The 12,280-nt window shown below is 45.0% G+C and overlaps 1 protein-coding gene across 3 annotated transcripts in view; it reads left to right on the forward strand.

Moving 5' to 3' along the window:
• LOC126235725 (protein big brother) overlaps nucleotides 1-12,280 on the forward strand; it is a 241,681-nt gene that overhangs the window by 41,872 nt on the left and 187,529 nt on the right. The window lies entirely within an intron of this gene.

A 12,280-nucleotide genomic window follows, 5' to 3' on the forward strand; every position in this document is an offset into this window, starting at 1 on the left:
GCAGAAGGGGTGCCGTAGCGATGGCTGCAGGCGCGCCGTGATTAGCTGGGACTGGGGTGCGCACCCCTCTACTTCATTACCCTACCGGGACTCCCCTCCCCAAGCCCCTGACACTCCCCGTTCAAATTGAAATACGCGACGAGCTTTACGGCTCAGGCAGACCGTATTATCCCCGGCAATATAGGGGACGCGTTTTAGAGCCGAGGGACGACTAGAAATGCGCCGGGAAGGGGAGGAGGTACATTCACGTCACGAAAATATCGAGTTACCGGTTGCTGACTGGGATACGTTACGCGTAGGGTCCGAGAGATACACAACTTTCCCGTGTGGTATACTGCTTTTCGGCGAGGGGCGTCGAATGTGACGGCCAAGAAATTTCCGACGTGCAAAATTTATCTTGGATTGTTTTCCAAGTTTGATGAGTCACAGTCACTAGTTTAGGAAAGAGAGGATTATCTACTTTGCAGTGCTTCTCATCGTAATATTTCAAACTGTCAGCAGCCCCTTCGTAAGCATTTCTTCCAGTGTGAACCTTATCTGTATAATTTACTAATATCTGCCTCTTATTCTATTCGAATGCACGAATGCACAGAAACGTCAAACGGGCCGACTTGGAGCAGGAGAGGCACCACAGGACATTTTGATTTCCACTGTCTATACTTTTACAAATAAATTCATAAAACTTTAACAGCATGACCAGGAAGGATTCAGGATTCATACTCATAGCAGTGGAAGCTCAAAAACGTAACAAAACACTTTTTTTTACACGTCAAATTTCATCATTTTTTCACTTACTACTGGCTGCATTTGTTGCTATAGGAACACTTTTCTTCCTAAGTAAGAGAGGTTCTTCGATGACGTTTGCACAGCGTACAAACCATAGTTACAGGTGTATGAAACTCTAGAAGTTATTTAATTTATGAAAAAATGAATGAACTGTTACATTTTAAACTTCATGTTTAGAAAAAATTCAAGTTTTATAGTTAATTACCTCAATTTTTTCCACAGTTTTTTAATGGAATTGCAAAATTCTAGAGTTTCATACACATGTAACTACTGTTTGTATGCTATGAAAAATTCATCGAAGAATCTCTCTTACTTAGGAAGAAAAGTGTACCTATAGCAACAAATGCAGCCAGTAATAAGTGAAAAAATGATGAAATTTCTCAGTAAGGAAAAGGTATTTTGCTACGTTTTTGAACTTCCACTGCGATGAGTGTGAGTCCTCAATCCATCCTGGTCATGGTGACAAAGTTTTATGAATTTATTTGTAAAAGTATGGACAGTAGAAATTAAAATGTCCTGTGGTGACTCTCCTGTTCCAAGTCGGCCCGTTTGACGTCCTACCCCCCTTAAACAACTAATAAAATTTCGTATCATATATGCGAACGTATTGACATGGAACGACTAATAAACTACGTTCGCATATATGATACGAAATTTTATTAGTTGTTAAAGTTTCTGCATATTCGTGCATTCGAAGAGAAGAAGAGGCAGATATTTGTAAATTATACAGATCAGGTTTACACCGGAAGAGAGAGAGATTCTTACGAAGGGGCTGATGACAGTTTGAAATATTACGATGAGAAGAACTGCAACGTAGATACTCCTCTCTTTCCTAAGCTAATGACTCTTCAATCGGAAAACAATCCTAGATAAATGTTGCATGTCGGAAATTTCTACCCGTTTTACAGTAAAACTATCTCAGAAACAGTCCGAACTATGGCTGCGCAAAGAGTAGCTTCTGCAGTTTCTAGATGTCGGATTTGCGTTTCGGCGCTAACATTTGAACATTTGCGCAGTTTTGACTCGCCTGATAAAATATTAACAAGAAACGTTTCAGTAACAGTTATTTGCATATCAGCAGCCGTGTAGAAATATTCTACAGAAATATGTGTATGGCATGTTTTTGCAAAAAAAAAAAAAGTTCAAATGGCCTTAAGCACTATGGGACTTAACATTTGAGGTCATCAGTCCCCTAGACTTAGAACTACGTAAACCTAACTAACCTAAGGACGTCACACACATCCATGCCCGAGGCAGGATTCGAACCTGCGACCGTAGCAGCTCCGTGGTTCCGGACTGAATCGCCTACAACCGCTCGGCCACAGCGGCTGGCCAATTTGCAGCACAAATATAACAGATTTAACATTTATTTCGCAATCCACACCTCTCCATTTCGCCATGTTAGGGCATAAAGCTTCATAATATTAGGATCCTAACTGTATTTGTACTACGACCTTCTGATAGTCAGGAAACCCTTCCCGGCATAATCAGAAATAATTAAGTTTACTGCGAAAATGTTCAGGCGATTTCTTATTTTTACAGGCTCTGTCTGCGGGCGATCAGTTTTTACGTTGGGGCTTCATAAGGAAGCCACACAATCTCCAGCTAAGCTTGGAGGTTGACACCAGCATTATAACACTAATATATTTCATATTAGTTGATTCGAAAATGTATTAACTATTTTGAAATTGTGATAAAAACGTTGTTTTCTAGCAGGAGAAATTCTACGACATGTCTTGGTAATAGAACGCTTATGACTGTTAAAACAGAAGAAACACCTGTACATGAGTAATACGGCGATGGCGTATATTGAGCTTTATGGTTGTCCTTGGTCGCTGATCTGATGCGAAAATCTTATGAAATAGCTCACTCAGCTATTTTTAGGACTATCTTACGAAGCAGGTGTCTGGGGTAATATGTGTGTGTATATAGGCAGCTCGCGTGCAATATCCACAGGGCTTTTATGAACGTTGTTTTGAATTCCTTCTCGAAAGGGAAAGTATACTGTAAGAGACTATATACTTACTGCTTCACTTTGTCTTTATGAACCAAGATCTCCTTTTGTTTACAGCTGAAGAGCAACACTGCGCAATGCTGGCGTCATCACCAGGCTTGTTCAAGCTGTAATGCCCGTCGAGTCGGATAGCAGATTGTGTCTTACGTAACGCGGTGTGGTTTGCAGCTGTAGAATCGCCGTCGTGGAAAATGTGCTCCTTCCGCGTAACAATGTCTGTGCAATGAGACATTTGATCGCCCGTAACGTACAACTCATCCTCGGAGTCGTAGTTTCTCCTTGAAAAATACAATATCACGACAGGTGCCTGCGTCATCTGTCCCCTACTTATTTAAGGTTAAGATTTATACAATATGATCTCAGGCTTCTTCCGGAATTGGACGTAAATACGTCTGACACACAGCTTAGTTACGAAGGAGTTATTTGCTCTGGCGTACTAGTGTACGACCACTTTCAACCTAATACGGCGCCCTTACTGTGTGGAGTGTTTTTTCAAAGCCGATCAACTCCATGGCAACTGACAGGCGGTTTTCTGTAGACATATTTTGCTCTCGTCCAAAAAAGTCGTTTACGAGGTCTGATACAAAATAAAGTAAACTGGTGCTGCGAATGTTTTAAATTTTTGGTGGTTGTTGTGACCAGGCGAAAGTAAAATCGTTCGACCAGTCACATTGGTCCTATACTATGATGCTGACTTCTTCAGACGATGTCACGAACGGGGGCAGAGCTTTATATAGCTCGACGCTACATGTATTGACCTCAGCGTTAGGGCAAGTGGAGCCGTGGTATTTAGGAGCGCCTCCCTCACGTCATTGCGATCATTCGATAATCTCTGCGGTATCGATTCGTTTTGCCAAATTTGGTGCGGCAACGCGATCTCTGTACGATATCACAGTGGCAATCTACAAATACATTTTTTTCCTTTCTTCCATTGCTGTAGTAAACAGTTCAGTGGCTTTGAGTTATCGATTTTAAAGGAATAATTCAGAATCGGAAAGCAGTCTCGCATTAATACGTCTTGAAAAATAGATTCCTAGTAATGTGAGCACTGTAGTTCATTTTTCGTCAGTATGCGTGCATCTAGGACTTCATTAAAAGTAAGGTGAAAGTTTTCCTTCTTGTCTTCGTTGGTTCCTATTGCATGTGTCGATACTGAGAACGTTGTTTTGACTTTCGTTAGCAGTGATCAGAGGTTTGGAGATTGCTCAATGTGTGCAACTTGCATCGGGTTACATTTGGAGAATAAGGTTCTGATGTCACTTCTATCACAATATAAAACAGCTTCCCGACTGACGCCGGCCGTTGTGGCCGAGCAGGTCTAGGCGCTTCAGTCTGGAACCGCGCGACCGCTACGTCCGCATGTTCGAATGCTGCCTCGGGCATGCATTTGTGTGGTGCCCTTGGGTTAGTTAGGTTTAAGCTCTAGGGGACTGACGACCTCAGATGTTAAGTCCTACAGTGTTCAGAGTCATTTGAACCGAAAGAGTTCTCATGTTGAACGGGAACCCGGACTCGGTCACTCAGTCCTTAGAGCCGAAAAGCGAGACTAACCAAAAGAAGAGGAAAACGTGTGCAGTCAACGTTAGTTTTTCAATACGAGTGCAAAGTTTCTTCAAAAAGTGCCAGAATAATGAAGCAGCATGAATTGATGTTCCGCCTACCAGCCAAGACAGTAGCTCTAGCAACTTTTGACGACAATCTGCTCTTACGAGACGCAGGATTATGCAAAATTCCTTGGCACTGTGCTAAAAATTCTGGGCTAATCCGATTGGGATTCTATAATCAAGAAAGAAGTGGAAATACAACTGTCAGACAGTCTGCTCAACTGAAACGAGTCTTCCAACTGAACAATTCGTGTAAATCCTTTTATTTCGCGTCTCCGCTCACAAAGAAAGACTTTTTTTAGTCTTTGCTTCCTGGTTTATCGAAACCGGCTAACAAGTTTAATGATTAGACACCTAATTGATTATCACTGGGGATTTGCATCTGCTCTATACATGGAGGTATATTATGCATCCAGAGCTCTGTTTTAGTCCCGGCGCTTGCAACATCTTTGATGCATGAGCTTTATCTGCGAATGCCATGTTATCTGTGGAGGACATGTATTTTATTCCGCAGTATAACATTAAGGGGGGTAGGACGTCAAACGGGCCGACTTCGAGAAGGAGAGGCACCACAGGACATTTTAAGTTGCACTGTCTATACTTTTACAAATAAATTCATAAAACTTTGTCAGCATGACCATGAAGGATTCAGGTTCTAGGCGCTTCAGTCTGGAACCGCGCGACCGCTACGGTCGCATGTTCGAATGCTGCCTCGGGCATGGATGTGTGTGATGTCCTTAGGTTAGTTAGGTTTAAGTAGTCCTAAGTTCTAGAGGACTGATGACCTCAGCAGTTAAGTCCCATAGTGCTCAGAGCCATTTTTTCCCGACTGAAGATCACCACTACTGTTGTGAATTGGCAAGAGCCAATTCACGGGGTTTGGAGGAAGCCGAAAGGCACGCGTTTCTCACGCAGGCTGGCGTGAGGTCTGGAACAGGTCTGAGAAATAAGACTAGCAAAACAGGAGGTAACTGGTAGAATACTTAACTTTAATCCACAATTGGTGAACATCTCTCTTGACTGTACATGCTTCACAAGATAAATATCAATTGAATACGGCGCCTTGCTAGGTCGTAGCAAATGACGTAGCTGAAGGCTATGCTAACTATCGTCTCGGCAAATGAGAGCGTAATTTGTCAGTGAACCATTGCTATGACCGTCGGCTGTACAACTGGGGCGAGTGCTAGGACGTCTCTCTAGACCTGCCGTGTGGTGGCGCTCGGTCTGCAATCACTGACAGTGGCGACACGCGGGTCCGACGTATACTAACGGACCGCGGCCGATTTAAAGGCTACCACCTAGCAAGTGTGGTGTCTGGCGGTGACACCACAACTACTACAACAAAAACAACCATATCAGTACTTCGTAACCATATTGCAAGCGATTTGTCTGAGGCTATAATTATGCTCATGGTGTAAGAAGACAAAGTAAGAGAAAGCAGTCCTCAACGCTATACAAAGTTTGAACCCGCACCTTATATTAGATATGGTCGTATTGGACATGATATTCATTTTTCTTCCTAAGAGCTGACTTGTCAGTCTGATTATTGTGGCACTTACAATTTAACGAGAACTGTAAACTGGGAAGAAAAATACGAGAACTGACCCACGAGCAAGTAATGTGTCACCCGCCGAGTCACACGTGCACGCCGCACCGTTATCACAGTGTACACATCCGTTCTCCATATATTCAACATGCTTCAACATATATGCTGAAGTGAACAATGTTTTGGAGTCTTCCTTCTTAGATAAGTCAGATTCTAGGAAGAAAATTTTGTACGCCGCTTATTTGTGACTAACGTACCTCAGTGACATTACAAACGCTGGCCGCATTGCCGGCCGGTGTGACCGAGTGGTTCTAGGCGCTTCAGTCTGGAACCACGCGACCGCTACGGTCGCAGGTTCGAATCCTGCCTCGGGTATGGATGTGTGTGCTGTCCTTAGGTTAGTTAGGTTTAAGTAGTTCTAAGTTCTAGAGGACTGATGGCCTCAGATGTTAAGTCCCATAGTGCTTAGAACCATTTTTTGACATTACAAACTACAGTGACGCTCATAAACGTTCGGTGCTACCACCTCACAACCGTGCTGTTTTTGGAACGTAAGTGCTTCAGGTACATTCATATTCCGCAAAACCTCATGTACTGAATCTACTACTTGTTAAGGGATCTCTAGGCCCTAATGTTCCAGTTTACCTTGCAGCTGACTGTTGCCTGCCGTTTGAGCGTCAGTGGGAACGACCACAGCCATTAGTCGCCTGCCCAGAGAGGAAGACGCGACTATTTCTGCTTTCTGCTGCGGTGTGAGAAGGCGGGCAATTCCCCGCGCGCCAGCCACTTCCTCTGGAGAAGCTGTCAAAACAAACGGCGCCCTCTGCCCATCGCCGGGTCTGATAGCGCCAGCACTTCCGGTCCCATGGGCGCGTGCCGTCTTCTCAAACTTGTGTTCTAGACGAGGCACAAGCGCTATGCTACAAATATAGCACTATTCTTATCCATCGTCTATCAGAGATCATTGGAACAGCGGAAAGTTCCACGGGACTGGAAGAAGGCCCAGGACATAGCAATCTATAAAAAGGGTAGAAAATCAGATGCCCATAATTATCGGCCAATATTACTGTCATCGATTTGTTGTAAATCATGGAACATATTTTGTGTTCAGACATAATGACCTTTCTAAACTCTGAGAAGCTCTCCGGCCGGTGTCGCCGTGCGGTTCTAGGCGCTTCAGTCTGGAACCGCGTGACCGCTACGGTCGGAGGTTCGAATCCTGCCTCGGGCATGGATGTGAGTGATGTCCTTAGGTTAGTTAGGATTAAGTGGTTCTAAGTTCTAGGGGACTGATGACCACAGATGTTAAGTCCCATAGTGCTCAGAGCCATTTGAACCATTTATTTGAGAAGCTCATCTGCAGAAACCAGTACGGTTTTAGGAAACAGCGGTCATGCGAGACACAGTTGGCCCCTTTGTGCATGATATACAACAGGCTCTAGACACCGGCTCCCAGGTTGATGCCATATTTCTCAACTTTCTAAAGGCGTTTCGACTCAGTTCCGCACTATCGCTTGCTCCAAAAACTGCGCGCTTACGGTCTATCCGATGACATATGCGGATGGACAGAACGTTTTCTAACAGACAGAGAGCAGTTGTAAGTAGGCTGTTTAGGTTTTTATATTGGTAACGCCAGTAGCGCACTGTATGAAAATCATTGGCTGTGCTGTGTGCAGTCTGTGGCTGGGTGGCATTGTTGTAATATTCGCAATTAGTGTTGGGCTGTTGGCTGTTAACAGCGCATAGCGTTGCGCATTTGCAGGTGAGCCGCCAGCAGTGGTGGATGTGGGGAGAGAGATGGCGGAATTTTGAGAGCGGACGGTCTGGACGTGTGTCCATCACAAAGAGTAAATTTGTAATATTGGATATCATGGACTGATATTATATATATATATATATATATAATATCACTTTTGAAGGTAAATACATTGTTTGTTCTCTATCAAAATCTTTCATTTGCTAACTATGCCTATCAGTAGTTAGTGCCTTCAGTAGTTTGAATCTTTTATTTAGCTGGCAGTAGTGGCGCTCGCTGTATTGCAGTAGTTCGAGTAACGAAGATTTTTGTGAGGTAAGTGATTTGTGAAACGTATAGGTTAATGTTAGTCAGGGCCATTCTTTTGTAGGGATTTTTGAAGGTCAGATTGCATTGCGCTAAAAATATTGTGTGTCAGTTAAGTGTTGATCAGAATAAGTAAAGAGAGTAATGTCTGAGTATGTTCAGTTTTGCTCAGCTGTTTGAAAATCAAATAATGTAGGAGGTTTATCAGCACAGTAATTCATTAATTTTTCTAAGGGGACGTTTCACAGTATGTCGTTCTGAACGGGATGACTTACAAATCAATGAGGATCCAGAAAATAAATGTGTGGTGTAATGACTCGCAGTTATCTCTCAATATTAGTTAGGTGTAACCTACTGCGTGTAACAAGTCGAAAATCCCCATTAATGTACGAGTAAAAAATAAATGCCCAGTCTTTGGAACCGGTAACATCCGTCAAGTATCTGGGTGCGACTATTCGAAATGATCTGAAATGGAATGATCAGATTACACAAGTAACGGGCAAGGCGAACTCTAGATTGCGGTTTATTGGTAGAATCCTGAAGCGATGCAGTCCTTCAACAAAAGAAACTGCTTACAATACGTTAGTTCATCCAGTCTTAGAGTACTGTTCGTCTGTATGGGACCCTTACCAGTTGGGTCTCATTCAAGAGATTGAAAAGGTCCAAAGAAGAGCGTCAAGATTCGAGACTGGTACATTTAGCCATCGCGAGAGCGTTACATATCTCATAGAAAGGAAGTGGGATACACTTGCAGATAGACGACGCGCTAAACGGAAGGGGCTGCTCACTCAACTCCGAAATCCGATCTTCGCTGAGGATGTAGAGCATATATTATTACCACCAACTTTCAGATCTCGCAATGATCACCATTCAAAGATAAGGGAAATTAGAGCTCGTACTGAGGCGTTCAGACAGTCGTTTTTCCCTCGTGTGATCCGCGAGTGGAACAGGGGGGGGGGGGGGGGAATATGACTTTGGCGCGAATTGTGCCCTCCGCTACACACCGCTTGGTGGCTAGCGGAGTAAATGTGTAGATGTAGAGAATGACGCTGGCTCTACTTGGTTAACTGGTTTTCCTTTTATGGGGCTACGCTGTAGACGTACTCTGCCGCGTCACTGCAGCGGTGATGTGAAAGCCCTTTTCTACCCAGTGTGACACAATTTTCCTAACGATGGATGACTTGGCGGAGATCTTTATTGTACAAGTCTACGTTTAGGCTGTTCAGGACTGTTAAACTTCGAAAATCACCTCATCGACATTCTAATAATGCCTGCCACAAAATGGTATCTTCATATGAGGAAAGAAGATAAGTCACTGCGTGCCGCGTTAAGAGAATACGGGAGGTGAGGCAAAATTTGACAGCCCAAAGAAGCAGCATGCGTTACTGCGTTCTGCGCAGAAGGAGCTGATGTTTTGTCGTGGAACAAAAATATCCCCTTCGGCCGCTTCCCGCGACCGTTTCGCCTTGACAGCCTCCCACAGTTCACCAGGAAATTTCGGTGGTGTGCTCTTTTGACAGTTTGCTCCTTGCCAGCATAGTCTGTCAGCATCATCACCGCAGTCACAAACAACATAAAGAATCAATCTTATGCAGTGATGGCTAGGTTTTCGCCTTTTGTCCATTGGTTAATAGGATGCTGAACAAGTCGTCTGGAGTCCCCTGATACAACCGAGGCATTTCCACTGCTACCTCACTTCTGAGGACTTTTCGAATGGCCGTGAGCATTCACTTTTCGAATGGGCATTAGCATTCAGGGAACACAGCAGATGGCCTCTTTTGTCGTAGTAAAAAGGTCGTGCGAGACGATAGAAACTGATCCATGACTGATTTGTCACTATCCGTTCGGGTACGAGACGCCGGTCTTCGAGCACCAGGGCTTCCACTTCCTGGTTGCTCAGTTCTTCCGAGACGGTCTGCCAGTTGCTTCTTCGTTACTGAGACTTATCTGCGCTACCCTTCAACTGTGTCGTAGGAGGGTGCATTGCTGCCGTACAGTTCCTCCAATTCAGCAAGGCGTGTTGCACCGTTGTTCCCTTCAAACGAAAAAATATTCCTAATTACCGCACGATACTGCACTTTATAGACGTGCTACACCGTTTTATTTTGGGTCCTCCAACGGCATGGTGCGGTACCAGATTGTGGGGATGTCACTGTGTACGGGGTGACAATTATTGAACTATGTGGAAAAAAACGTAAATTGGTACGAACTACGCTGTACACCACTTTATTCAACATATAAACGTCACTACAGATGTTCGGATTTGGGTTATGACATGTTCGATACGCCCGTCATCATTGGGGATGATGTGTCGTTGACGAATAGCGAAATTCTGCATGACGCGCTGAAGTGTCGGAATATGGGTGCTGTGGATGACCTCCTGAATCGCTGTTTTCAGCTCAGCAATAGTTTTGGGGTTATTGCTGTATACTTTGTCTTTAACATAGCCCCACAAAAAAGAGTCTCATGTGTTCAGATCCTAGAGCGAGGATGCGTTCCTCCAGGACATCAAACACTCTCCTGCTTCGATGGGGTCGGGCTCCGTCTCGCATGAACCACATCTTGTCAAAATCGGGGTCACTTTGGACAATAGGGATGAAATCATTTTCCAAAACCTTCACGTACCGCCCGGTAGTCACCATGCCATCAAGAAATATCGCACCTATTCCTCGTAAGGGGGGAGATCTCTGAAGGTTATGTTGAGGAAACACAGTCACGTTAAGTCCGCATTAAGCCTGCCACGATGTCCGACGACTTCCGGTATACAGTAAGTCAGGAGCAGCAGCCATCGTCAGAGTTGCCGAGAAACATATTCCTCCCACAGTGAACGACTGCGCGGACACTGGCCGTGCGGCAGATCCGCTGTGCTGTGCTGGTGTTTAAGGCAGCTGCGGGCCGGATGCGCCTTTTGTGGCGCCGCCAGCCGCCAGCCGCCGGCTCGCGGCTGCTCATCCGAGCCGACGCAGCGCGCCGCGCGCTCCGCTGCGCAACACACAGCGTGAAGCACGGCACGTATCAATGGCCGCACGCCCGCCCTACCCTTGACCGTAAACAACGCCTGTTCCTCGTATGCCGGCAGCTCCGCCTGTCGGCCCGCGCTCTGTGCCGCCTACTGATATCCACTCGGGTGGTCGGCCACGTGGCCAGTTGTACGCTACGCTCAGATGCAGTCGCTACGGAAGTGGAAAGACAGCCAGGTGTGCTTGAAGGATCCGATTCACCTGCGCTACCAATGCAAATTTTGCTGTTTACGTACCATTCCTGGAAAAAGCTGTTATACAGGGTGTCCGAAAAGTCTTTCCCTGATTACATAAATTGATAACTCAGGCTAGAAGTAAGATACAAATATGAAACTGGTGTCTAATTGTGTACAAACTATCAAAGTTTTTTTCACACATCAGTAAACTTCCACATGAGCACCCTTGGTAGCACGTAGCACATCTAGGCGATATTCAATTTCCGTCCACACATTAGCCAACATCACTGGAGGGATCGATTCAACGACTGTGGTTATCCGTTGCCGCAGGGTTCCAAGATCTGGTACACGTGTTCGGTAGACCTCGTCCTTGACATAACCCCATAAAAAGAACTCTAATGGAGTTATGTCAGGAGAGCGTGGAGGCCAAACCGTTGGCCCATCACGACCTATCCATCGCCCAGGAAAGGTCATATCGAGATAGGCACCGACGTCCAAACCCCAATGAGGCGGTGCACCGTCTTGCTGAAACAAGACATCGGCATGATACTGAAGCAGCTGAGGAACAGCATACAGTTGCAACATGTCCAGATACACTGCAGATGTGATGGTAGCCTCAGCGAAGAAGAGTGGCCCGATAATTCGATCGTGCAATAGCGCGCACTAAACATTCACCTTTGGACTGCCTCTCGTGCACTCCATGACCTCGCCAGGGGGTTGTGAACCCCAAATGCGCACATTATGGCGATTTACTACTCCACTGACAAAAAAGGTCGCTTCGTCGGAAAAGGCAATTCGTCTCAGACAACCATCATCGTCCTCAATACGTGATAGCATTTCGACCGCAAAGTCATTTCGACGTGTACTGTCAATGGGCAACAATCGAAGTGGAAGTTTACTGATGTGTGAAAAAAACTTTGATAGTTTGTGAACAATTAGACACCAGTTTCATATTTGTATCTTACTTCTAGCCTGAGTTATCAATTTATGTAATCAGGGAAAGACTTTTCGGTTCTAATGGCTCTGAGCACTTTGGGACTTCACTTCTGAGGTCATCAGTCCCCTAGAACTT

The sequence above is a fragment of the Schistocerca nitens genome, chromosome 2 (assembly GCF_023898315.1).
Source record: "Schistocerca nitens isolate TAMUIC-IGC-003100 chromosome 2, iqSchNite1.1, whole genome shotgun sequence".
NCBI lineage: Eukaryota > Metazoa > Arthropoda > Insecta > Orthoptera > Acrididae > Schistocerca > Schistocerca nitens.